Here is a 27,688-nt window from a genome sequence, read left to right on the forward strand (position 1 = left end):
GAATCCACATTTCCCTTACTTAGTTCATCCTTTCCCATCATGACATCCATTCCTTCCTCACTTACTCCAATCCAAAAGCACCAAACTACTTCTGATCCCTATTCTTAAGACAATATGCAAGAAAAGAAAAAAAAAAAAGACACAAAATCCAATGACTATTCTTTTTGAACCACTAGAAATCTCTCTTATCTCTTTCTCCGTGGATGCCATGTTTTGAAAATACTTCTTTAAAAGTCATGAATTCATGGGCGCCTGGGTGGCTCAGCCGGTTGAGTGTCCAGCTTTGGCTCAGGTCCGTGAGTTCGAGCCCCGCGTTGGGCTCTGTGCTGACAGCTCAGAGCCTGGAACCTGCTTTGGCTTCTGTGTCTCCCTTTCTCTCTGCTCCTCCCCCGCTCATGCTCTGCCTCTCTCTCTCTCTCTCCTTCAAAACTAAATAAAAACATTTTTAAAAATTTAAAAAGTAATAAAATAAAAGTCATGAATTCATTTTTCTGTACCAGTCTTGAAGCCTTCACATTTCTTAATTTCTAAAATCTCATCTCACTCTATTGTACCATCAGACACTACTGTTTCACAGCATTGATAAAATTCTAAGCCCAGAAAGAAACTGATGCTTTATTTTTTTATTTAAAACAATTTTTTTAATGTTGTTTCATCTTTGAGAGAATGAGAGAGAGAGAGAGAGAGAGAGGGAGTGGGTAAGGGGCAGAGAGAGAGGGAGACACGCACCGTGAGATCGTGACCTGAACTGAAGTCGGACGCCTAACCGACTGAGCCACCCAGGCGCCCCAAGAAACTGATGCTTTAGTTTTTCTGGGCAGACTTGCTGCAGATAAATGTATAACTGCAATTAGAAAATTTGACTACTATATCACTTGGGATGCCAAAAGGAAACAGACAGCACACTGAAATTGTGTAACTTGAGGACTGATTAATCAAGAAACTATTTGCAAAGGTGTGGGCAGAGTGCAGGGAAGCCACAGCCACATTGCAGTACCCTGGGGCCAATAAGCGTTCCTAGGCCTATAGGAGTTGAGAGAAGGGAGAGGCTACCAGACCTCAGGAGAGAGACAGGTTAGCAGGAGACCAGGGAGGAGAGAGCTGTGTGGACAGGGCATCTGGCAGGACCTGGGACCTTTGGTCAAAGAAGACAACTAACTGAGGCAGCTGGGAGAATAGACACCCAGGTCCCCTTTTCTCCCTTTCTGGAACCTACTGTGGTAGTTCATCATGGCCACTGGCCCAAATCCAACAGGAAAACACAGGTTAAAGGTCAGCCTTTCAGGGTAGACAGCAGGGTGGAATAGGGGGAAAATGGGCCCAGATGGACACTGAGAAAATATCTAGCACAAGTATGTTTGATTAAATTTATTTTATTTCACAAGCAATATACTTGCTTATCAGAGAAAATTTGTGAGGAAAAACAATACATGGGAAGGAACAAAATCACCCATCATCCCAACATACAGAAAAAAAAAGCTAATAGTTTACTACACCTCTCCAGATATTTTCTCTCTATATATGTATACACACCATGTTCGCACACGCGCACGCGCGCACACACACACACACATTATGATATGCGAGAGATCCAAAAGATCAGAAACCCCACTAGGACGCAGTAACACAGTTTGCATTCCACCCCACCTACCATGACTGAAAAAAAAAAAGAAATGTTATCTGTATCTTTATTTCCTCTCTAATTTAAACCATATAAGGACAGGACTGTCACTAGCTGAACTGGCTCTGCATTTATCCGTGTGCTTAACAAATCATGATGGGACTGATAAAAACAATACAAGGCAGAGTGAAGCCTGTCCCACAGTGCACCCAAGTAACCCAGCTCCACCCCACAAAGATGAGCTGGGGCAGGCACGGCTCCTCTGAACCCAGTTACACACCCTCAAAACAAGGTCTCACTTTTAGGCCACAGCTTCCAATGTGTCTACGTTCCTCCTGGTGAAACAACTGAGCTTGGAAGAAGAACAACTTGGTATGTGGGAGTCACAGAGGGAAGAAATTGGCACCTGCTATCTCCGTACCATAGGGCCATGACAGCGCGGAGTTCAAGTCTCTTTTCCACCGAAGTTACTGCATGGCAGGAAAGTGAGGACACGTAGAAGGTGCAGCTTTCTACTCTAGACAGTCAGAATTTATGGGTTGGCTGGCTAAATAGAAGCACTAATGCCAATGAAACGTCTATACCTAGATGACCTCCCCCAGCAACTTGTCACTCTTGTATTAGAACACCAAATCTATGGGTCCCTGCTCTTTGATCACTTGGACATCCTGTGTATTTCCATCTTCATTTTCATCCTCTTGTGCTCTATTGACAACCTCAAGGTGGGACAAATCACTGATTATTTGATAGACTAAGAAATAATATTTCTAAATCTAAAATAAAGATGAGATTCCAGGAGAGTCAGGTACCCACGCAAGAACCACACCCACACTGCTGGAGCCTTTAGTAAGTCAGTCCTTGGACGACAGGCTTCATGTCTTTCCCTTTGTGTTGATATGTCCTTAAGCTGATAATATATATGTGTGTTTATTTTTGCTCCCCAGGTAAGTTTTTTTATTTCATTTTGAAGTTTATTTATTTATTTGGGGGAGTGTGGGAGCAGAGAGAGAGGGAGAGAAATAATCCCAAACAGGCTCCATGCTGTCCGCGCACACAGCCCGACTCGGGGCTCAAACTCACGAACCGAGAGATCATGACCTGAGCCAAAATCAAGAGTCAGACGCTTAACCAACTGAGCCACCCAGGCGCCCCAAGTTTTTGTTTTTTAAATATCTGAATGTTGTCTGGTTACTTTTTAAAAAGTCTAACTGCAGATAGCCCATGTATAAAGAAATGTTTCTCAGATGTCTTTTCACACGTATATAGTTTAGTATCGCTTTATGAAATAGTTTCCAACTGCTATAGATGAAATTAAAGAAATTTAAATCTGCTCTTAAAAGTCAAATAGAATCTGAGAATGAAGAGCCATTTTAAAGGTTTGTAACCATTGGTAAAAGGCATGTTCAGGGCAAAAGATGAAACACAAAATATTTGAATCTCTTATCTTCACTTTGATTAAACATCTTTGCCCATAAGTTAGTTCTGCAATTACACATAATACTGACTTCTGTGGGTAGCTAATTAACTCTCCATTCCCTTTTTAAGAAACAATGACAATGGGGCACCCGGGTGGCTCAGTCAGTTGAGCATCCAACTTCAGCTCAAGTCATGACCTTGTGGTTCCTGAGTTCGAGCCCCACATCAGGCTCTGTGCTGACAGCTCAGAGCCTGGAGCCTGCTTTGGATTCTGTGTCTCTCACTCTGTCCCTCCTCCACTGTGCTGTCTCTCAAAATAAATAAATACACATTTAAAAAAAAAAAGAAGAAATGACAATGTTTAGGCATAAATCTGATCTCCCTTCTGCTGCCATAGGAAAAACCAGTCCCCAAAGCCTCAGGGTCCTTATAGACGCCTTGTCTTATATTTTACCCCATTTATTCTTTTTTTAAAGCATTTTTAAAAGTTTATTCATTTATTTTGAGAGAGAGAGAGAGAGAGAGAGAGAGAGAGACAGAGACAGAGACAGTGATTGTGGGGGAGGGGCAGAGAGAGAGAATCCCAAGCAGGCTCAATGCCACCATCACGGAGCCCAATGTGGGGTTCGAACTCATGAACTGTGAGATCATGACCTGAGCAGAAGTTGGATGCTTAACAGACTGAGCCACCCAGGTGACTGATTCTAAAATTCTGTCATATCTCTACTTTTGATGAAGGTTGAGGCTCCATGTCTGAAGAAGGGATGACAAGGTTAAAACAAACCTCTTTCGCCTTCCTCTCCTCCCTTCCATTGACTGGCATTAAAATCAAGAACTCTTCTTGTTGAAGGCCTTTTTCATGCTCTTCCAGAGGCAGCAGAGAGAAAAGACCTATTTCATCCCTAGTTTGTAACTTTGTGTAGAGGGAATCCAGAAAACTTACCTTTCTGGCACATGGTGACCACATTTGGGGAAACTTTCTACACACACACACACACACACAATGCTACTTACCACTGGCTGAACAAAATTCAAGTGGAGGCTGAGAAGGGGGAGGAATGCTCGGCCAGTGGTAGAAAGAGGTTGAATTGCTTATGGCCTTTTATCTTAATTTTTGTGACACAATCCAATTACATCTATTTAGTAGTGCCTTCTAATTACTAGCAGAGATGAATAATGAAAGATTACCCTTGTATTCAAGCTCTCCCTCAAGTCACCCTCCCTCCCTGGTTCACTCATGTGAACATTCTAGATTCAAATACAGAGCATATCTAGAGCTCATGGCATGCTCAGCCAAATAAAGAGTCACTTTAAAAACTGGAAACATGGGGCGCCTGGGTGGCGCAGTCAGTTAAGCGTCCGACTTCAGCCAGGTCACGATCGCACGGTCCGTGAGTTCGAGCCCCGCGTCAGGCTCTGGGCTGATGGCTCAGAGCCTGGAGCCTGTTTCCGATTCTGTGTCTCCCTCTCTCTCTGCCCCTCCCCCGTTCATGCTCTGTCTCTCTCTGTCCCCAAAAAAATAAATAAACGTTGAAAAAAAAAAAAAACTGGAAACAACCCTCCAGGGCTTCAGTAAGAGGCCAAGGTTACAGGCTGGTGCTGTGAATGGCAGGGAGGGATAGAAAGGGACCCTGTCCCGCCTCCAGGTACGGTGTCTGTAACCAAAGAGATGTTGGCCAGCGGAGCTACAAACTCTTTAATGTACAGGATTTAATGGTCAGGTTTCAGTGGTAATATAGGAATGTGAAAAGGAACAAAAGAAAAGCAGATCTACCGAAGTTAAGATAATTACGGAAACAGTGGCAACTGGGGCAGGAAAAAGGAGGGATGATGTCTCTACCTTCATTAGGAATAGAGTCCCTTGACTTTGGACGGATAAACCCGAAACAGGAGATCCAGCTTGGATGCAGGCTGGGAAAACAGGCAAAAAGAAATTCCAACCTCAAGGAAAAGATTTTTTTTAAATGAAACCTCTAAGAACCCGCTCTCAGAACTTTAGATTTGAAAGAATCTGTCCCCATCAACAGCCTTTAATCCCACTCCCTGACTCAACAGAAAAGAAAACGGAGGCCAGAGGAGAGGATGTGACCAGACCAGTAGTTCACATCTAAGTGGACAAAGAAATAGGACAAGAGGCTAGATCTTTTGATTCCTCATTCAGTGCTCTTCTGGCTACGATGAATGATTTTAGAGCTCACCCCTGTAAAGTGGAAAAAGTGACTTTATTTCATGTTCACTTCAGACCTCAATATATTGGACTAATAAGGTAATGAATTATTTCATCTTGGGGCCGCAAAAAACTGGCAGGCACTCAAAAGAGGCAAGAGTTAGGGTCAAGTCCAGGGATGCCCATCTCCTCGGAATGACCATTAGGGATCTGGAGTGAAGGGGAAGGGATTCTCCTTGACGATGGACACACTGGCCCTCAGGCCCTACCAGCCTCCCTGCGGCCGGTCAGAATCTCTGAGAGCAGAAGTTCTGAGGTCATTCGGAACTGCATGGAAGGAACACATGGAGCCTCCTGAAAGCCCAGCACGGCACAGTTATAAGGCTGGGTCCCCGCCAGTTGCTCAAAGTACTTTCTCAACAAAAACAAAAACAAAACCCGGCAAAGAGCTCCCTTTGTCCTGACAATTCTCCCTCACACTTAAAGTGCCCAGCCCAATTAGGACCATTTATTCTGTGCACACTTGGATAACACTCTGATAAAAAGTTGAAACTCCAGAGCATGGCTGCAGGGACAGGAAAACACTATTGCTTCTATGGTTTCGTACACAGATTGCGTCATACTTAATGCTGAAATCATAAACTATATATTTTTGCCCCCTCCGAGCTGCCTATTGTGTGCTTATAAACAGGAACCTGGCAGCATGTCAGGGGTGCAAATTGATTTCCTTTCCCAAATAAAATTTTAAAAAGCAAATAAACAAGGTTATGTTGGCTAATGAAACATTACATGCCAGGCTGGGGAGAATTCTTTTAAAATGTATTTTCTTGAGCAAAGGCAACACCAAGCATCCGTAAAAGGTTCTTTCATAAACAACATGTTTACACAAAAATGCATTACTTGAAAGAAAGGCAAGTCATGGTGCATCTCCCATGATATATTTGGACCGGGTTTTAAGAAATAAATTAGGGACGGGTGAGAAGGGGGGTGTCCCACACTGCTACAGAATTTGGAAATTAACTACAGCCACTCGCAAGTAAGATGAAGCGGTTCGTGTTTCGAAAACTGCTTGGTCTTAGTGTTTTTATCATTTGTCATCGAGACGTAAGTAGCCCACTTGGAGTGCCTCCTATTGGTATGAGGAAATCCAGGAAAGAAAACTGAATCGTGCCCACAGTGCTTAGAGACATAGAACGAGCAAGCCTGGATGACTAGCATCGATGGAAACATCTCCTGGACAGTGACCTGCTTCCCAGCTGGAAACAGGGTTAGTAATCCTCGTGTAAGAGGGATTCCCTGGCTCTTGTCCACCTTACACTTTACCACAGAGAATGAATTCCTGGAGCCCCAGGACCGAAGCCATCCCGAGTGGGCTGTGAAGCCCAGATCAAATATTCCTGCATCGTCTCCCTCCTTCCACCATCTTCCCAACACCTTTTTGCTCACGCGCCCAGGCGGCAGAAACCCTGGTGCATCCCGATGAGCAGACAAAGCCCCGGGACAACTCGGAATGCAGCTTGAAGGAGGAGGCTGGAAAGGTAGAGGGACAGTCTCAAGCCTGCGCAGCTGAGAGCTGAGTTGCTACCTAGCAACAGTGGTAGATGGACAGAGAGCATCCTGCGTGTTGTTGTCAACCCCGGTGATGCGTCCTTCCCTTACAGTTACTGTCTGTCATCAGGGAATTAGTATCTCATACTAGAGCCCAAGAGCACAAAATAGAAACTCCCTATAGTCTTGGGATGGTCCCGACTATGAAGGAAGAAAAGAAAGGGCTTTTTGTTCAGCCTTAAAATACAACTCAGCCGGCTAGTCCGAAGTAAAGAACAGAACGATTCCAAATCACAAAGGTAACCCTGAAATCCCGCAGACCCAAAGGCCCTACCCTCAGAGAATGGTGTTGGGCGGTGACAGGGTGTGAGGGCTCGGGGATGGAAGAGTGCCTGAGATGATAAGTTCTCTCTCTCTCTCTCTCTCTCTCTCTCTCTCTCTCACCCCCAACTCACCATGCAAGCTTGGTCAGGTCTCTGGGCCACTCGGAACTTTCTTTTTTCCACCACTTTTAATATAAGGCAAACACTGTCAGTCTGATGGCTGTGTGATTAATGAGGTAACATTTGTAAAATGCTAAGAGCTTTCCAGAACTCAAATGCAAATACTTTAGGCCAAATACTCTGGACAACAGTTAAAACACAAAAAGGGTTAGTCACCAGTTGGCTGAGGATATGAACCTGGGAAGGAATTGCAGAAGGAGTGTGTCCTGTGAAAGGATTTGACCATGGTCGGGTGCACATCAGGGAAAGGGGAAGGAAGGAGAAAGAAGCTTTAGGCCTTGCAAAATCTAGAATATGAATTATTTCACCTGCAACAGAGGCCATTAGCTTTTAAAACCCTGCACCCTTTCAACAATACCGAAGATAATTTAATTCCAAACAAAATAGTTTTCGACACACATAATCCTATAGGGTACAACCCAAGGTATGACAGTAGATTATACTGAAACTTTTGTTCTTATCCCAAGAAAATGACACAGCATGAATCTATAAGGGCCACATACCAATTGGCTTGGTACTTGTAACCATCAACTTGACTTCCCCTGTTTTCTGTGGAAATGGAAGAATCATATTAATCATCGGCAAATTTGATAACAGATGTGTTTCCCAGCAAATCCACATCAAGCACTTGAAAAGTAATTACCCCCTAAAGCTTGTTGTGTTCCTACGTACATTTGGCATCAACTAAAGACTTCAGCCGCTTTGGTTTTATCTGACGTGAAGCTAAAGCCTCAGGGTGATACTCCAAGTGCTGCTTTAGATTATAAAGTCTTAACAGCCCCTCGCTTTAGGGCACTGTGTTTATTGATGCTTTGTAAGCAATTTACAGTCCCTTAATAGCACATTCACCACAATGTTACAGTGTTTAACTTGTTAAATTATATTTAGAGCTTCAGGGAAAATTACCTCATTGGCTTCACTGGCGTGGGTTATTGATATCACACAGGAGTTATGGCAGCATCCACCTGACTGGGGACGGCGACAAGAACATTTTACGGGCTGGAGTCAAAAGTGGAATGCAAAATTCAAGTGGAGAAGTCAAGGTGGTACGGCGCTGGTGGGAGAGATGGAATGGGGTGGCCCTTCCGGGAAAGGAGTTAGGGAAGGCAGAAGGGACAGAAGTGAGCGAGTAGGGTCAGCATCTGACAGAGTCATTCATTAAGATGGAAAGCAAAAAAAAAAAAAAAATTGCCAACGATGGCCATCTTGATTCGGACATTGATGTAAGCCACCTCCACAACCAGTGCTCCTATTCCTGATCTCCCCGTCCTTTGGAAGAAATGTTCTAGATCCAGGGACCTGGGAGACTGACTCCAGTTGCTATAACCATTTATTCAACGGCTTGGTGTTTTTAATCTCTTCAGGGCTAAAGTATTGCAAGGAAAAGAGTGGATGTGTTAATAAGTAAAACAAAGGGAAGGAGAAGGTGGTGGTAAAGAAAGGAGAAGAGGAGCGGGAGGAAGAAGGAGAGAGAAGAAGGAGGACGAGAAGAAGAAGGAGAATCAAGGGCAGCAACAACAACAGTAGAAGCAGCAGGAGTAAAATCTTTATAAGAAAAAAAGAGACATAAAGTAGGACTAAAATATCATCAGACCTGAAGCTCAGTGATGTCATGAGACTTCTTCAGAAAAGCAACCCAAGGCCAAGGTATTAAAAATCCACTGCAGAGGCTAGAGAACAGGCATGAGAAACCAACCAAGTGGCTGATACCTCTGGGGTCTTAATTCGTGTGACCCTTGGCTGGCTCACAGGTGGCTGAAGGTCGGAAGCAAACCATCAGAAATGACAAGTACCACGGTGTATAACCTCCATGAGACAACAGCACTTTCTCTTTCCCATACGTAGGTGCTGCACTACATGAGGTTTCTCATGCTCGGGATACTTAATAATAGTTAATGACCAAAATAAAACAGGCAGTTGACATTGCAAAAACAAAAGGCATCCAATGGCGTAAACAACGCTGTTCACCAGGCTGTTTTGGCAAATACAGTCGTTGGCGAGGAACCACCAAAAGAAATAGCAACTTGTATGTATTTCAAAAGACAGGAATGAGAAGAGGGGACAAATGCTATCCTGAATACAGGCATATAGTTTCCTACGGAAGTGAAGAACAGCCAGGTGTACAAGTATAAATCCTAGCATGTGATCCCTCAAAGAGAAATTTCGGTCTTTTTTTTTTAATTTCTTTTTTTAACATTTATTTATTTTTGAGAGACGGAGAGAGACAGAGCATGAGCAGGGGAGGGGCAGAGAGAGAGGGAGACACAGAGCCCAAAGCAGGCTTCAGGCTCCGAGCCATCAGCCCAGAGCCCGACGCGGGGCTCAAACTCACAAACCGCGAGATCATGACCTGAGCTGAAGTTGGACGTTTAACCGACTGAGCCACCCAGGTGCCCCGAGAAATTTCAGTCTTAAGTACAAATCAGAAATTCCCACTCCTCCTAGATTTGATAGATTATAACATTTGATCTAATAATTCACATTTAATGTCTACAGTTGCAGTTCCCAAACTGTGTGCCTAGCTGCCTCAGATGCTGCACTGAGCTTCTCAAGTTTGAGGGAAACATGGCAATACTTGACCTCCATTGGATACTGCACAACCCGAGGTTGTCAGTGTTTCAACATTAGATCACGCTACATTCCTTTGGAGTATATCACAACTTTGCAAAGCTGGATTTTTGGTGGTTGCTGTGATAAAGAGTAAATACCATGCAAAAACAAATGTGGAACAGAAAACAAGGGTGGTTCTGTCTAATCAGACTCTACAGTTTGGGAAGTGTGGAGCGTCCAACAGGTGCACACAGCCTATTAGCAAGTGATTATGGTTATTTTTAAATAAAACAAAAGCATTCTTTTATATTTCGATATCCATATATTATTTATCTCAAACAACTACTGAGATGATTTTATACTTATTAAGTTGTTTGGACCCGACATGCGTACCATCCCACTAGGTACTCTGGGAAACCCATACGAAGTATAAGATATGATCCCTATCTTCAAGAAGTTGGCAAGACAATCCTTATATGCTTACAAAGTTAAATGCCAAAAGCAGACAATGCAAGAGATGTTACTAGCCTGCACACAATTATAGGCTAAATGAGTGGTTCAAGAGTCCTGAGGGATTATGGTAAATTTTATGTGTCAACTTGGCTAGACAATCGTGACCAGTTGTTTGGTCAAACACCAGTCTAGATGCTGCTATGAAGGCATTTTTAAAATTTTACTAACTTCAAAATCAATAAACATTGTTTTTAAGTTTATTTATTTTGAGAGAGAGTGCGAGAAGGGGAAGGGGGGAGAGAGAGAGAGAGGAGAGAGAGACTCCCAAGCAGGCTCCGTGCTGTCAATGCAGAGCCCAAGGCGGGGCTCGATCTCACGAACTGTTGAGATCATGACTTGAGCCGAAATCAAGAGTCAGACCCTTAACTGACTGAGCAACCAGGTGCCCCCAAATCAATAGACTTTGAATAATGCATATCATCCTGCATAATGTGAGTGGGCCTGATTCAGTCAGTTGAAGGTCTTAAGAACAAGGACTGAAGTTTCTCAAAGAAGGAATTTGGCCTCAAGACTGCAAAACAGAAACCCTATCTGCATTTCCTGCCTACAGATCTTGGACTCAAGAATACAAAATCAACTCTTCCCTGAATTTCCAGTCTGCCAGCCTGCTTTATAAGCTTCCAACTTCCTAGGCCCTCCTCTCCTCCATCTCTACGTCCTCTCTCCTCTCTCTGTCCAGAGATAGAGATAGAGAGGCAGACAAATATCTCCTATGGATTTTATTTCTCTGGAAGTCCCGACTGAAACTGAGGATAAAAAGGTGACTGTTGATTGGTGCAGTCAGGGAGCCCTTCAACAAGTAACTAAAGATGAGTCTTTCAGAGCAGGTAGTACTTCCGTGGGATGAGAATCACTGGTGTACTCACTGTTAAGGGACGAGGCAATATAAACTAAAGGAAAATGTGGCCCCCTGACCTAGAGAGAAAGATAAAATAGGAGAGACAAACACTACAAGTAGATATTATTCCAAAAGGGGAGACTGAGGAAGTCATGTTGGCCAAACATAGAACTTTGAGACGTCAGAAGAAATTATTGTGAATGATTTGGCCTTCACTTCCCTGCCCCCAATTCAAACAAAGCAATGCCCCACAATATCCAATAGCATCTTTGCCACTTCTTGCAAACATTGTTTCCTGAGAGCAGGGGCAAAGAGGAGAGAGCGAAGGGGAGATCTCTTCCACACTCACATGGGTTTAAGGCAAGACTGATCTCAACAGGACATGATCTTAACTGAAAGGCAGCAGTCTAGAAAGACACATTCTGAATCTACGTAATTATAAAGAGTAGACTGCTTGGAATCTACGTTGGAGATGATTCACTATATACTTCTCTTTTCTCTCCTCATATAGATGTATATCTCAAATACATATATATCATATATCATATATTCATATATACACATATATATGTATATATGATATATATATCATAGAGAGAGAGAGTAATGCTGACTTCTTAAGAAGCTCCTGTTTTTTCTGACTCCATTACAATTTAAAAATCATTGGCTCCCCCTCCCACAACATGTTGTTTATCCCAAGAATAAACAAGAAAGAGATAGCACACCCAGTAGAAAATGAATACAAAATATGAATAGGAATTTAAAAAAAAGAAAGTCCAAATAAACATATATGGAGAGATGTTCAAATTTACTAGTAGTAATCAGGGAAATGCAAATTAAAATGAGAACAGCATAAAACAGAAATGTGGATTATTATTAGTGTTGGTGTTGATATGGGGAATTAGGAATCACATGCTATCATAGTCATTCTGTGGTCATTCTGAAAAACAACCAGGATCAATTCAGGGAAATTAAATATGCATAGGCTATATGTCCTTATATTCTCATGCAGGTCTACACAAAGATCATGGTTACAACCCAGCCCCCTTCTATTTTGGGGGGTGCAAGACAAGAATACAGATGAAGGTCTATATACCACATGACTGAATTGTTTATAGTCACAAATCAGTTCATAAAGATGTCGCCTCCTACCTCGACAAATGCACAATCACAACGGCCTGGAAGGTCAGGTTTAAATTAATTAACAAACCTCAACTCCTTAGGGCTCTATCTTTAGCCTCTAGCTCTGGCCCCCAACCTGCCCCTCTTTTCTCCCCACCCACAGCTCTGTCTGCACCTAGGGTGGTCCCCATACGCATGCAATTTACAAATGAAGAAGCCAAGACAGACAATTTACTCAATATCACAGAATAAGTGGCAAAATCAGGGCTTGAATTCAGGTTTCTCGACACCCAATCCCGCCCAGCTCAGTTATTTTCAGTGGACAAAATTGGTCAGACAACTACCTGTAAAATAACCCTAAAATTGAGCTATTGAGATGGGGTAAGGTGATCCTAGCTGAGAACCATTGTCATAGAGACTGAAGCCCACATCTACAAGCTCCATGCAGATCCCCTCTCCCACCAATCGCCAGGTCTTGATCACTGACCCCATATGAGGCCAGTGATATAGACGGGCCTTGCAATAATGGACCCTAGTTGGAACCCTCAAACTGTTAGGCTTGTAAATGGCGCAGCCACTTTGGAAAATAGTCTGGCCGTTCTTCAGAACCCTAAACATCGAGCTGCCACAGGACCCAGAAGTTCCATGCCAAGGTACATTCCCAAGAGGAACAAAGACTATATCCATACAAAAATGTGTACCCAAGTGTTCACAGCAACACGATTCCTAATAGCTGAAAAGTGGAAACAACCCAAAAGGCCACCAACTGATAAACGGAAAGCAAAATGTGTTATGCCATATAGCCGTCAGCAACAACAAAGAAGTGTGCAACAAGAACAGACCTTTACAACAGTGTCGCGTGAGAAAACTAACGGCAGAATAGCGCGTTGATATTCAACAGCACACACAACGATGTTTTTATAAGGATGCGTGCAGATGGAAGAACACACGATGAATATTTTGGAGTAGGTGGCTACGGAAGGAGAGGTGCATGGGTGTGGGAACTGAAGACCCGGGAGAGAAACGAAGGGGAGGTTTTCCCAAACCGGTGATGACAAAGTACTCTGATCTGAGAAATTACTGCACAGTGTTGATTAGCTCAAGTCGGCACCTGAAGTTTGAAAGAAACTTTAAGCTAAAGGAAGTAAAAGAGAATTTTAAAAATATACGCCGGCAGCAGGGAATGGTCTATGTTTTTTCAGGATGGCCTTCAGAACATTGCTGAAAATCACACGAGCAGCTGAATGGCCCAGGTATAACACCACTGTGGGAACAACGAAGTGTTTCTGCCTCTTCTTCTGCATAGGCTCCTGTAATTAATGCTTAGGTCAGAAGCAAGGAAATATATCTTAGCGTCCCTCCGAAAGGATAAGGTAGTGCTTACAGACCAAGTAGGCAACGAGTGAAGCAATTTAAACAAATTAATCACCCGGAGACATACCAGTCAAAAGATAACACGTTGTCCTCGAAGTTCCAGAAAGAGCTGCCAAAAATCAGTGGAGTGAGTAGGTTAGTAGAAGAAGGAAAAAAAAAAAAGGAAAGAAAAAACCTTCCTTCTATTTTTTTTTTAAACGTATATTGTTTGATTTTGTTTGGTTGGGGTTTTGGCTTTGACAGCAGGAGTGAAGTGGACCTTTTAGATTCTGTTTTTAAGGAAGGAAGTTTTCAAAAATGCGAACTTTACTAACTTGAAGAGAAGGCTGTCTCCAGAATTGCAATAATTGATCTATGTAGTGCTGAAATGAAAGCTCCTTCTTCACGGTGACAGACAAAATGCTGCCCCCCCCAATCTTTTATCTGCTTCTTCCTACCATCCGCATGGCTAATGCTCACAGAGAGGGGCTGACCCTGCCAACCAATTACATTATGCTAATTTGTCTGTTGCTCTAACTCCGGCAGGGGCATTCACCACACAGAGCCGCTCCTAGATTTATATTGTGTCTTGCCGCCTCTGCACACCAGCTAGGCTAATGGATCTTTCTGCCCCGCCCCCACACTCCCTCCTCTGCTTCAAGCTCAGGGCCATATCTTCTGGAGGCAACAGTGTACTTTCCAAATGACAGTTCTGCAGGCTTGGGGCTGTGCAGAGGCGAGCCTGGGCATTATCCTGTACATCTCCCCAGAGCGCACTGTTTATCTTAGGAGACCTGTGCTCGGAAGAAACTTGTTTTCCTAAGAAAATATATGGCCCCCCTTTTTTTTTTAACATACTGCAAAGTACTAGGCAAGTGTGTGTCCGTTTGCTGAAGCTTCTGTGTTTTATGGAGTATGCATCACCTCACAGGAAGTCTATTAGGGCAAAAGTTAAATTAAAAAGTCATGCATGCTAGGAAATCTGTGCTGGACTGCTATTCTGTTAAAAAAAAAAAAAAGAAAGAAAGTACTAGAGCTTTGGAAGGCGGGTTGGAACACACATCTGAGGTTGTAGACCTTTCTCCCAGAGTTAAGAATGAATGCACTGAAGGCCTTCTGTAACAAGTATTCCGACACAACATCCAAAGCTCATAGATCTCTGGATCAACCAGGATTATAAAAAAAAGCACCCACCATGTGCCAGGATGTGAGAGAGAAAATAAGGAGCAATATGTAACTATAAAACAATGAGACTGGTTCCTGTAAGTCACCATTCAAAGTCAATTCCTTTATATTAGAAGTTTGAAGTCTATGGGACAACGATAAATACTAAGTCCTGAAAAGATAATAGCCGTTAAAAATCTTGCCACTTCCAAAGAAAGTTACTCCATCAGCTGAAGATGGTGAAGCAGCCTTAGAGTACTCAGAAAACTCACCATTTATCAAGGCAAAAATAATCACCCTATTTAATGACCACCGCCCCCACATGAGGTAGATATGATTAATCCCACTTTACAGGTGAGAAAACTGAGCCCTGATGGGTTAAGTAACTTGCCCAACATGGCGAATCACCGATGGAGCCAGAAGTCAAAATATGTGCCACTAGCCACATAGGAACGTGGCATTGCATGACATTTTCAGAACGCTCCACTTTTATATTAAACACAAAACGCAGGCAGTCCTTTTCAACACAAAACATCAATTTCCTTTTCCTCCAGTGGATCGGATTGAGATCGGTCCTGACAAGATGGGGCTCATGAAAGCCCATCTCTTCAAACTTAGGCATCCTTTACTCACATATTTCATGACCTAAAATAATATCTGAAAAACAGACTTTTGGATGACTGACACTGTTATGTGGTCGCTACAAAGAATGATGGGAGGCTACTTGTGATGATATGGAATGATGCCTAGGGTACATAATTAAGTATTTTTAAATGGCAAGGGGCAAATGATCTCCTTTGGATAAAGACAAAAAGGAGAGAAAGAGAGATAAATGAGTAGACAGACAAACAAATGCATAGTATTTTTTCTGAGATGCTATAAATTATGGTACATGAATAATTATTTTTGGAATGATATAAAAGGAGACTGTTAACAGGGATCACCTGTGGGGAGAGGCATTCTAGGAAGGCAGAGGGAAAGGAAACTTTACTTTTCATTTTATGCCTTCCTGCGCTGTCTGAAAGTTTCAATGTGCACACATTGCTTTTATTCTGAAAAAGCAGCCCACAGACATTTGTTCCATATAACACACACAACTAAATTTCAGATGTTCCAGGGGAAAGAAAAAAGCAAGTATTGAGGGTTTTATGAGGCTCACAGGATCGTGTATGAGGAACTGGCCTGTAAACTAAAAAGAAAGTTGTATGGATACAAGACACTCATCACGGTGATGGTCAGGGTAATGAGGATGATGAGGAAAATCATAATCAGAAGAGGCAGGGTGAAGGAGAACAAAGATCCAAAATTGTGGGGAGGAGGCTGGGATGCGCTATGAAATGGAAATAGCCAGATGGCATCAGCTGATTTGTTTTTAACGGGATTAAACATTAAGTAATGTACCCCCCAAAATGTACACCCAGTAAATTAAGGCTGTAATTCCATCTTGGTGTTATGGTGACATGAAAATCCACTCAAGCTTTTCTGTCAGGGTTTATGAAGTTATCCAAGCCCCTTGACGGAATTACAACACTATTATGTACAGCTGGAGAGACATTACTCCTTATCTTAACAGCAGTTAAAAGCACAGTGGCACAAAAGGGCACTAAAATGCCACTTCCTCATTAGCAGCAGGGAAAGGGGACACATATATGCACATGTGCTTGCATACACATGCACACACACACACACGCACACACGAGCATGCACTAATGACCATCTGCATTAATCATTATTGGTCTAAGTGCAAAATGCTGCATATTCTACACTGTCTCTTTCACAAGATTTAACAGAATTGTTCACAGGTAACACAGTGTCTGAAAGCAACCAGTGTTCTATCACCTTCTGGACATAAAAGAACATTGGTGGGTGGTCAGCTTTGCTCCCCAGCATCCCTGCCTCCCCCAAAGGAGCCGTGAACATAAAAAGCAGCAAAAATGACTTAAGATATTTCAAAATAAAGAGTGCGATAGTTATGAGCACAGGGTATGGATTCAGTCTGGGTTAGAATCTGGTTCTACCATCTACTCATTGTGCTACTTTAGGCAATCTATTTCCCTTTCTGTGCTCAATTGCCTAGTAAATGGAAATCGTAATGAAACCTACTCTTTGGTTGTTGTGAGGACTGAGTAAGGTAATATTAGTTGAACGCTTCGTGTACAGTGTAGCTACAAATGAAGCCCTTACCACATGTTACTACAATTATAGTGTCAGCAGCATTATCATCTGTATTTATCATCTTTGATCATCCAGGCTAAAACTGTAAGTAGCCTTAAGAGAGACACTAAGAAGTTAAGGACCATGGTTGTACCGTAGGACTCTCAGGAGAAACTAGAAAGAATGGTCAAGATGACACCAACCTTTGAGTTCAACATAAAGAGAACAGCAAGGAGCTTTTAAACTACAGTAGAGGCCCTTGAGAGTAGTAGTTGATTAACTAAAAAGTTGAATAGAGGGAGAAGGACCATAAAAGTGATAGGCGTATGCTTTAAACATCTTGTTAACTTAAAACGTATCAACACATAAACCCCACCAATCTTCCAGCGGAGGGCCAATGCCTTTTTGGAATGTGGCTCTGCTGGTTGAGTTCTGCCTATTCTTTTTTTTTTTTTTAACTTTATTTATTTATTTATTTATTTATTTATTTATTTATTTGAGACAGAGAGAGCATGAACGGGGAAGGGTCAGAGAGAGAGGGAGGCACAGATTCCGAAACAGGCTCCAGGCTCTGAGCTGTCAGCACTGAGCCCGACGCGGGGCTCGAACTCACGGACCGCGAGATCATGACCTGAGCCGAAGTCGGACGCTTAACCGACTGAACCACCCAGGCGCCCCAAGTTCTGCCTATTCTTTCTTGCATAAACCACACCCTGAATTTACAGCCAATGATGTCTAGCTTTAGACCTCTAACAGTGCCACAAGAACTCAAAGACCACTGAGAAACCATCTGAGTGCAGGACCTGTCTGTATTTCCACAAATACATTCACGATCTCTTACAGTTTTTGCCGATGCTCAATTTGATAGTGTTTGTAAGAGATGCTCCTGTATTCTTTGCAAGCATTCCAATGAGGTCTTTCCTTTCATGCTCATACTTTATTCATGTGTACATTATTTAATTAAGTTCTGGCATTACCAAAATAGGTACAACCAGCACTGACAGTTTGAAAATAAATACAACTGATAGTTGGTATGCACACTAAAGAGCTGACAGTTGCAAGCATTCAAGGTGCCATGGACATCAGCAGATTTGTTTTAGCAGGGGAGGAGCAGAGAGAGGGAGACAAAGGATCCGAAGCAGGCTCTGCACTGAGAGCAGCGAGCCCCATGTGGGGCTCAAACTCACAAACCGCGAGATCATGACCTGAGCCGAAGTCAGAACCAACTGAGCCACCCAGGCGCCCCTCTTGCTGACACTCCAAAAATCCCACCTTACTCTCCTGTTCTCAACTCTTCTTTGCCATTAACACCAGAGACAACCTTAAGAGCTATCTAAAGCCAAGAACCCTAAGAGCTATCTAAAGCCAAGAAGGAATACCTATGTGCAACCAAAGAACCAGAAAAAGAGCAATTTGTCATAGAAACACATGACAATCATAACGTTACTGCTAAAGGCTGACGACAATCGTCTAACTAAATGGCATTTGGATGGGTGGTAGGATGTGGGCAGTGGCAGCTCCAGGCAAAACATGAAGCCTCCTCTGCTTTCACATGCCCAGCCTCATAACTACAGGAACTCTTGCCCCTAGCCCTTCCAAACCCAGAGATGCCCATTATACCTATATCCTCCCCTTTGCCCCTTCCCCTTCTCAATCTGAACCAAAACACGCTCTGAGGAGCCAATCTAAAACTCATTCACCCACAATATGAACAATTAATGAAATTTAATGTTATCTTTCCCAAGGGATTGTCCATTAGAACCAATAAACAAAGTATCGAGATGACATGTTAAAGGAAGAAAATTATGCAACGATGGGGCATCCAAGGAGATTTAGGATCCTCAGAAGAATGATGCCAGCCCCCTTGAAGTCACCCTAAGTAAAGAAACTAGGTGCTCCTTATTATGAAACAGGTTAAGAAACTGGCACCAATATGATTTTGGAAATGCCCTTTATAAAATATGTTAAAGCCTTCAATGTTCCTTGAAAATACAAACTGGCCTCTCAGGACTCGGCTTGATGTCAAATTTCCCCGAAAGACCCCCACATTACACGTGTACCATGCATCCTTGGAAACAGCCATAACAATTTATGCCCAATGAATGGGAAAGAATGTCGATTTCACTTGCTTTACGACTTGGGTGATGGTGGGCTGGTAACCAAAAATGTCTGTGCTTATTTTCAGAACTGATACCATGACGGTCCATCAACCACCATTTGTTGAGTTCCCACAAGCTGATGACGGCGGATTTTGTCTTTGGAAGATGTTAAGGGCTGGGAACCTGGACCTATTTTCAGCTCACCAGGACCCTGCCTTTCTCAGACGAAAATTGAGTGGCTGAGTTGAGGCTAACCTACCAATTGGGGAAGAGAAGTCCCCTGGCGTGAAGGATTTAGACATCCATGGGGAGCAACTGACAAAGATATCAATCACGAAAACACTTGATTGCAAAGTTGATGACTTCTTTTATTGGTATGTAATAAAATAGGAGCTAATAATATAGATGTGAATTAGAGAACAGGCTGATGCTAATATCTTGAGAAACAGAGACTTCCATTCAAGTTTCTTACCTCGTTTGCACTTAATCCTCTTCTTGGCAAAACACAGATAATAACAGTACCTATAAGAACAGTACCTAGCTCTCCAGAACGCTGTGAGACTTAAATAAAATTAAAACACATGCCTTACAGTTTAGCAGCAAATGACAGCAGCCAGGCTCAGCACATTGCAGACACACAGGGGATATTTATATTAGATCCAACACAATAACCAGTAATAATATTAATTAATTAATTAATTATTGTTTTTACTGACTATGTACCCAATACTGTTCTAAAAACTTTTCCTTTTTAAAAGAATTTTTTTAAATGCTTATTTATTTTTTGAGAGTGAGAGAGCACAAGCAGGGGAGGGGCAGAGGGAAAAGGAGACAGAGAATCTGAAGCAGACTCCATGCTGTCAGCACAGAGCCCAATTTTGGGCTCGAACTCATGAACTGTGAGACCACGACCTGAACCAAAATCCAGATTTGGACACTTAATCGACTCAGCCACCCAGGCACCCATAAAAACTTTTAATGTATTACCAAATTTAATGTCAAACCTCATTGAGTAAAATACTACCATTTTTTAAAAGTTTTTATTGATTTATTTTGAGAGAGAGAGAGTGGGGCAGGAGAAGAGAGAGAGAGACAGCGAGAGAGAGAATCCCAAGCGGACTCTGTGCTATCAGTGCAGAGCCCAATGTGAAGTTCAAACCCACATACCATGAGATCATGACCGGAGCTGAAGTCAGACACCAAACCAACTGAGTCACCCACATGTCCCAGAAAACACTACTATTATCTCCATTTTATAGACAAGGAAACTGAGGCACCGAGAGGTTAAGAACTTGTCAGTGGGGTATACAGCAACATTTCCAGTGGGGATACTAAAAGATGGCAAAGTAAAGCTGTTAAAGTAAAATACAATAGCAGGTTATTAATTTTGAGCTACATAAAGCAAGCATCTGCAAATTTCAGAGAATTAAAAGTATACAGAATATGTTCTCTGATCATAATGAAATCAAGCAAGAATCAGTAGCAGAGAGACGAATAGAGAATTCCCAAGCATTTGAAATTTGAAATAACATGTGTGTAAATAACTCATGGGTTAAAGATAAAATCACAATGAAAACTAGAAAATATTTTTAATTGAATATTAATAAAAATATATCGAGACTCATGAGACATAGCTACAGATACGCTTAGAAGGAAATGTATATTATGTATATTTTTAACTATTTAATTAGAAAGGAAGAATGGCTAAAGCCTCAATGATCTAAGTATCCATCTCAAGAAGTTACCCATAAAAGACAAATTACACTCAAAGGAAGTAGAAGAAATGTAATGCAAATAAAAGTAGAACTTCATGAAATACGAAATAAATATACAATTTAGAAAACTGAGCCACAGTTTTTTTCTTGGAAAACACTGACAAAATTGATCACCCTCTAACAAGACTATTCAAGGGGGAAAAACAGGTATAAATTATATCAAGAATAACAAAGGGGACATCACTTATATATGCCACAGACAACAAAAAGAGAGAGGATATTTTCTAAAACTTCATGCCAATAAATTTGAGATTTTATGTAAAAGGACAAGTTCCTAGATAATCCCAATTTATAAAATTGACACCAAAAGTAATAGAAAATCTTGATAGATGGAGACAGAAGCTATATTCTTCCCCCGAGTTTTAAGATGCTGTTTTGCAAAGGAGGGGTATAAATATACCTGACCACTGCTAAAATATAATTATGGAATCATTATTTGAAGTAGCTGCAAGCATTTTTAGGCAGACATAAGACTTTCAATGTGACTGTCTGTGGCAAAATCTAGCTTTGAATACCTGGATTTTACTTAAAAGGAAACAAAAATCCAAAGTCAACTTTTCTCCTTAGTTCCAATGAGTATAAATTAGTTTTAAGTTCTCTCCACAAATGCCAAGGAAAGACATGGCATCTAGGCCCCATCAATCCAAAGTTTATAAGGTCTCAGAACTATGATGATGTGGGACTTGACTCTTTTCCCTCAATCTCTGTAGACTATAGGAGAGTTTAAAGAGAAAACTCTTGACAAAGAAGAGTTTTCGTTTCATTTCATGGCAACCCTGTGAAGCGCACAGAAATTACCGTTGCCCATTTTATTGGTGCTTAACCATTTAAGTGATTTGTCCAAGGTTCCATTAGCCAAAAGCTAGATTATTCTATGAATTTGTATCAGCACGAAGTGTTTTAGAAAACTGATGCAGACATAGCCACGGGTCAGCTGAGGCTGAGGGAAACTGGTCCTCAGGACTGTTGTTGCCGATGGGTTTCTTGCAAAATAAAATTTTCTTCAGTGAAGGGTGGCCCGGAATGACACAAGGGTCTTCTTTCCTGCACAGTATAATATAAAGCCAGTGTCTGGTGTGGAGTAAGGCTCACCTGAGCTCAAATCCCACCTCTACCACCGACCCCCTATGTGACTCTGAGCATGCTGCTGAGTCTTTCTCTTCTTCAGTTTCCTCATCTGTAAAATGGGGATGACAGGAGCATCTGTTTTACAGGCATTCTCTGTTGTTGGTTTTCTCTTTCTCTTTTACGCGAAGTAACACAAAAGCACTCAGAACATTCACTGGCACACAGTTGAGCTCTCCATAAAAACAAGATATACCTGTCAGGCATCTTTCTTTTTCCAGTCCATCATCACCTCTGACTTTATCTTGGCTTTAAATTATAAAAACCAAGTCTATTTTTGCTCACTGTTCTTTAAAGCAAAACATTGGCGTTTGAACCAAAATGTCCCTCTGAATACTTGCACAGTGCCCAGAATAGAGGATTTACAGCTGAGCAAATGATGTTAGCTCCATTACAAATACTTTCAGGAAACGGCGATGTGAGAGACTGCAGCAAGGGACAGGGTCCATGTGCCTAGCTGAAATGAGTTAAGAAACCATGGAGGCGACATATAGATTCCCCCCCCCCCAGTATTTTTTAAGTGACATTTTAAAATGTTTATCTTGAACTTGATCACATCCATTTACAGAGATTTACTAGTGAAAGGTCTAAACCTGTACATCCAGGTAAGGGATGCACGGTTAGAAACCCAAACTGCTTACAATGAAGCAAAGATTGAATGAGAAACAGAAGGATGTGAATGTACGGAGTACGATGGAAGAGGTTTGAAATTGACATTCAGTTCTCCTTCCTCAGGACAGGCCCCTGTTCTTACTTCTGGCCTCTAGCAAGTGAGCTGTGAATGCTCAGGATTTGTAAACAGAGCCCTTCTGCTGTGAGTTCATGTTTCTCTCACTAATCTTTCCCTCTTTTTCACGGACGGGAGCATTAAGCATCAAGCATCCCCGGTTCTGCCTCCATTAGCAACCCCCCCGCCCCCCGTCACATTTACACGGTGTTTCACCCCCCTCCACTAATCCCAGCGGTCTGCACCTTCTCTGCATCCGTTCTGAGGCATCCACAACCGGGAGGCTGTCTCAGGGTATAATTTCCAACGGCCACTTTAAATGCATGTTATAGAAACTCCTTGTGCGTTTTGGTGGTGAAATTCAGAGTGCTTCTAAGCATTTGTTGGGCTTCAGTGAATATACTAGAGTGGTCATTTTCAGCCTCTCTGAGCCTCCGCTTCCTCGCCTGAAAACTGGAGCTAAGTCTCCCAACTTGCAAGGTGATTCTGAGGATTAAATCACACAGCCCGTGTTAAACTTCCAGCACAGTCGTGATACACGGCACGTGCTTAACACGTGCAGCTAGTATTGCGGGGGAGGTGGGGGGGGAGGGCACAGTGACACAGGTGAGCAGTACTGCTGGCCTCAGAGAAGAACAAACCAGGGTTAGTAGTTGGACTTCGGATTTCTCTCCTTGCGGGTGGACCGACTGCAAGCAAGTGGCTTAACCGCCCTGAGCTTCAGCCTCATCTGCAAAACGGGCATAAAATCGCCAGCTTTTAGGACTATGTGAAGATGACGTGGAAACTAAGTAAGCTTTCATGGCTAAACCCTACTCAAGCGATGCGTATGCACTCAGCACCTGGTGAGCGGTCAGACGCCAGCGGTCAGAAACCGTCTCTGCACCGGAATGCCGGACGTCAACCCTTATTCATTAAGTGATTCCACAAACCTCAGGCGGGTCAGGCTAGCACACTGCGGCCTTGTGAAGCTGTCAAATCCTGTTGCAAGGAACGTGGGGTCTGAGCTGGATCAGGCCTGGGAACAGGAGACACAGAGTTCCCACCACTAGAATTCCCGGGTTTCAGAGCCGGAAGGGAATCCGGTACCCGGCAGAGGCTGGCGGCACAGACAACCTGCCAGAGAGATGCTCCCCCACGACGGAGTAGAAGAGCAGCCCAGGAAGGGGAAGCAGGCGCCGAGAGGGGATCAAGAAATACAGACGCCATTACGGATGGCCCCTGCGAAGTCTACAGGCATGCATTCCCCACTGTGCTCTTGAAACTATTCTATGCCTTCCAGACAGAAAGAGGGAAACTAAAAAGAGGGCCCCCATAAGCTCCAGGTGCTTTTCCAGCCCGGGCCTGCTGGTTTCTCGGGCAGGCTGCATGTTAACACAGATGGCGAATCAAGACGTTGTATGAGCGGTGAATCGCGACAATAAACACTTTGGCTCCCACAAGAAAGACTCAGGATGTTGGAGGGACCCATTTACGGCTCCAGGCTTGGAACCTTGGTTTGATCTGATGTGTTTCAACATTTTTTCCCCTCATTCCTTCTTTTTAGATAGGAAATCTAAAGAACATAGCCAGGCTTCCAAATGTAAAATCTCGGTGGGACAAAAGTTAGTATGGCCCGACCAAAGAGAAAGAGAAGCAGGTGACAGAAACCATCAGGCATAGGAAGGCAGAAAGAATATCTTTCCTAAGAAAGTTACGGTCACCAAGTCAGCGAACATTCTTCCTTTCTTCCCTCTCTCCTCCTTTCTGCTACTTCCTTCCCTTGTTCCCCCCTTGTTTCTCTCCCTTCTCCTTCTTTTCTCTTCCTTCCTTCTCTTTCTCCCTTAGGTTTTCCTTCCTCCCTGTCTCTCTTCCTTCCATCCTTTGTCCTTCCTTTCTTTCTCTCCTTTCCTCAAGAAAACAGCTTAACTATGGAGGACTTCGATATTTCCAGCCAGCAGGGACAAAGCCTACACCGTTTAGCCCACGAGTACGAGTATTCCCACAGAAAGATGTGAGTTTGTTATCAAATCAGACCAACCTAGCATTCCTAGCAGGGATGCCCCTGCGTGACTATGGGGGTAGCATAGACGGGGGATCACGCTGCCGGCAAAGGCTTCTTCACCTTATCTCACTGCTAATTCACCCAGGCCTGGGAGGAACCTGAAACAGGAGTTGCAGCACATAAGCCCTTCCGGAAGAAACCAACCGTTAGCAAAGAACGAATTTCTAAAAAGAAACAAATAGCAAAACTAAAGGGCAGCAGGACATCAGGGGCTTGAGAAGTCAGACTCCGGCATCAGACCAGTTGGGTTCAAATCCAGATTTTGCCACTTAGGAGCTGCGTGACCCTAGGAAAATGATTTTGTCTCTCTATAGCTCTGTTTTCCGATCGCCAAAAATGGGGGAAACAGGAATACCTACTACATAGGGTTTTGGGGAGGATTAAAGGAATTAATATGGAAGCACTATATAAATGGTTATCGTGATGATAATGACAATGGTGTTGGAAAACCCAGGCTTCTTAGATAAGCGTTAAGTGAAGAGGGGAGCGCGTGGGTGGCTCAGCTGGTTAAGTGTGCGCGACTCTTGATTTTGGCTCAGGTCATGATCCCAGGTTCATGGGATCAGGTCCCACATCACACTGAGTATGGAACCTGCTTCAGATTCTCTCTGTCTCTTGGGGTGCCTGGGTGGCTCAGTCGCTTAAGCGTCTGACTTCAGCTCAGGTCATGATTTTGGCATTCTGTATCTCCCTCTGTCTCTCTGCCCCTCCCCTGCTCATGCTCTGTCTCTCTTGCTCTCAAAAAGAAACAAACATTAAAAAAAATATATTCTCTCTCTTTTTCTGTCTCTCTCTCTCTCTCTCCCTCTGCCTGTCTCCCCCTCTCATGCTCACACAAAAAAACAAAAACAAAAACAAAAAACCACTAAGTGAAGGAAAGCAAGATAAGGAAGTAGACATGAAGAGAAGAAAATACCTGAGAATTCTCCCCTTGCTTGAGAATTCTCATATTCGGGGAAAAGTGGGGAAAGAAGGAGTACCCACATACACCTTATACTCGAATGCCTGACCTGAAATGTCATCTCACTGCAATAATATCTCTGTGAGAGGCCCCTCATTAGGGGAGGGATTGCCTTAACTTCTACTTAGCTTAGAATACTATTTTCACTTCACCCCAAGCAAAGGGGTCCACACAGTCCTTCCCCTCCAGTAGGAGAGGGAGGGCCATGAAGAGGGCTCTGGAGGGAGGAGCAGGGCAGGGCTGGGACACAGAGGCCAGAGCACCCATCAGCCCTTCCTAGAAGCTAGGACCTCCCCATTCTGTTTAATAAAGAATATTCCTTGTCTTTTAGCATACAGAGTAATCTCTGAAAGACTGCACTCCAATTTGAGAACAAGCCAAGAGCCAGTGGGAAATTCTCTAGCAAGTTGGACAGGGAGACAGTACTATGAAGGGCAACTGATTCAAAATGTCTTTTTCTTTTTCTTTTTTTCTTCTAGAAATGCCTATCCCTGACCCAAGGCACTGTTGGTCTAGGAATCTTTTCACCAGAGGTTGTCAGGATAATGCTGTTCACAAAGCAGATACAGATTTGTTTCTCCAGGGTTGAGTGACAGGATCTGGGTCCCCAGAACTTAACTGGGAAACCCTGTGTCAAAAGCAAATGTTAGAGTCCCAGGTTTGACCGGTCATTGTGACTCATAAAGGTTTACTTGTTTTGTTTTGTTTAAGAGGTATTGATCCAGCCTATATAGAAGCATCATTTAGGAGAAAGAGGAAGAGAAGGAGGAGGAAGGGGAGGAGGGGGAGAGGAGAGTAAGTAAAGAGAGAAGAGAGGAAGGAGAAGAGGGGGAGAGGGAGGAGGGGAACGGGAGAGGGGAGGGAGATGATGAAGACAAACCTCTTGGGGCTTTGGCTCGGGATGGGCACCCCACAATATGCTCAGGTTTCATTATTGTACCAAGAAGTAAAAATAGGAGTGGGAATTTCAATGTCCTGTAAAACAGAAGAGGAGTTTGTCTCTGCACAGTAAAGAAAGAACTAAGCCCATTGAAGGCTTCTTAGAAAATGTCATGTGAAATGCAGGGCTCAAAATCCTATAAAAATATCCTTTAGCCTTTTAGAAATTATGAATGGGAAACTTCTTTATCAAGTAGAGTTTAAAACACCTTGATCTTCAGGAAATCCCTGTGGCACTTTCTTTCTTTTAAATATTTACTTATTTATTTTGAGAGAGAGAGGGAGAGAGAGAGCACATGCAAGTAGGGAAGGGGCAGAGAGAGAGAGAGAGGAAGAGAGAATCCCAAGCAGGCTCCACGCTGTCAGCACAGAGCCCAGTGTGGAGATCAAACCCACAAACCATGAAATCATGACCTGGGTGGAAATCAAGAGTCAGATGCTTAACAGGTTGAGCCACCCAAGCGTCCCCCATGTGGCACTTTCTGATAGGAATTCTTAACAGTATGACTTGGGTCACCATCTCCATGTAAAGTACAGGTATCAATGAAAGGAGAGAAGGACAGACACTTTGTTGGGACAGCAACAGCAATGACTGTTTTCTCGTGTGTAATGCCCCCGACCAAGCTATCTAGTCTCAAGATCTCCTCTGTAATGAGGGCCAGTTACTTTTTCTCCTAATGTTTCATAGGTTCATACATTTGCAAAGGTTGAAGAAGACCGGTTATGAAATCAGTCTTACCTTACACAAGTTCTGAAAGGTTGCCTCTTCCAACATGCACCCTAATTCAACTATAAGACATTTCATGGCTTAAGTATTGTTTTCCCAGCCCTGTGTTCTCAAAAACAGGGAATTAATCTTACTATGTGCAAACGCAGTTCTCAATTACTGTTTATATGAACTATTTCCTATGGGGTGGGTACTATTATTATCATTCCATTTTACAGATAAGAAAACTAAAGCTGGGAGGTACAGTAACTTCCCCCAAACCACACAGCTGGAAGATGCTACAATGTGTACAGAGATAGCTTGGCTCAGAACCCTGTGCTCTTGTCCTTATATGATCCTTCT

General features: G+C 43.0%; 1 protein-coding gene across 8 annotated transcripts in view; it reads right to left on the reverse strand.

Moving 5' to 3' along the window:
* The window catches only part of CREB5 (cAMP responsive element binding protein 5), a 484,504-nt gene that overhangs the window by 258,197 nt on the left and 198,619 nt on the right, over positions 1–27,688 (reverse strand). The gene's annotated exons all lie outside the window — the stretch shown is intronic.

Source organism: Acinonyx jubatus, chromosome A2 (genome assembly GCF_027475565.1).
Source record: "Acinonyx jubatus isolate Ajub_Pintada_27869175 chromosome A2, VMU_Ajub_asm_v1.0, whole genome shotgun sequence".
NCBI lineage: Eukaryota > Metazoa > Chordata > Mammalia > Carnivora > Felidae > Acinonyx > Acinonyx jubatus.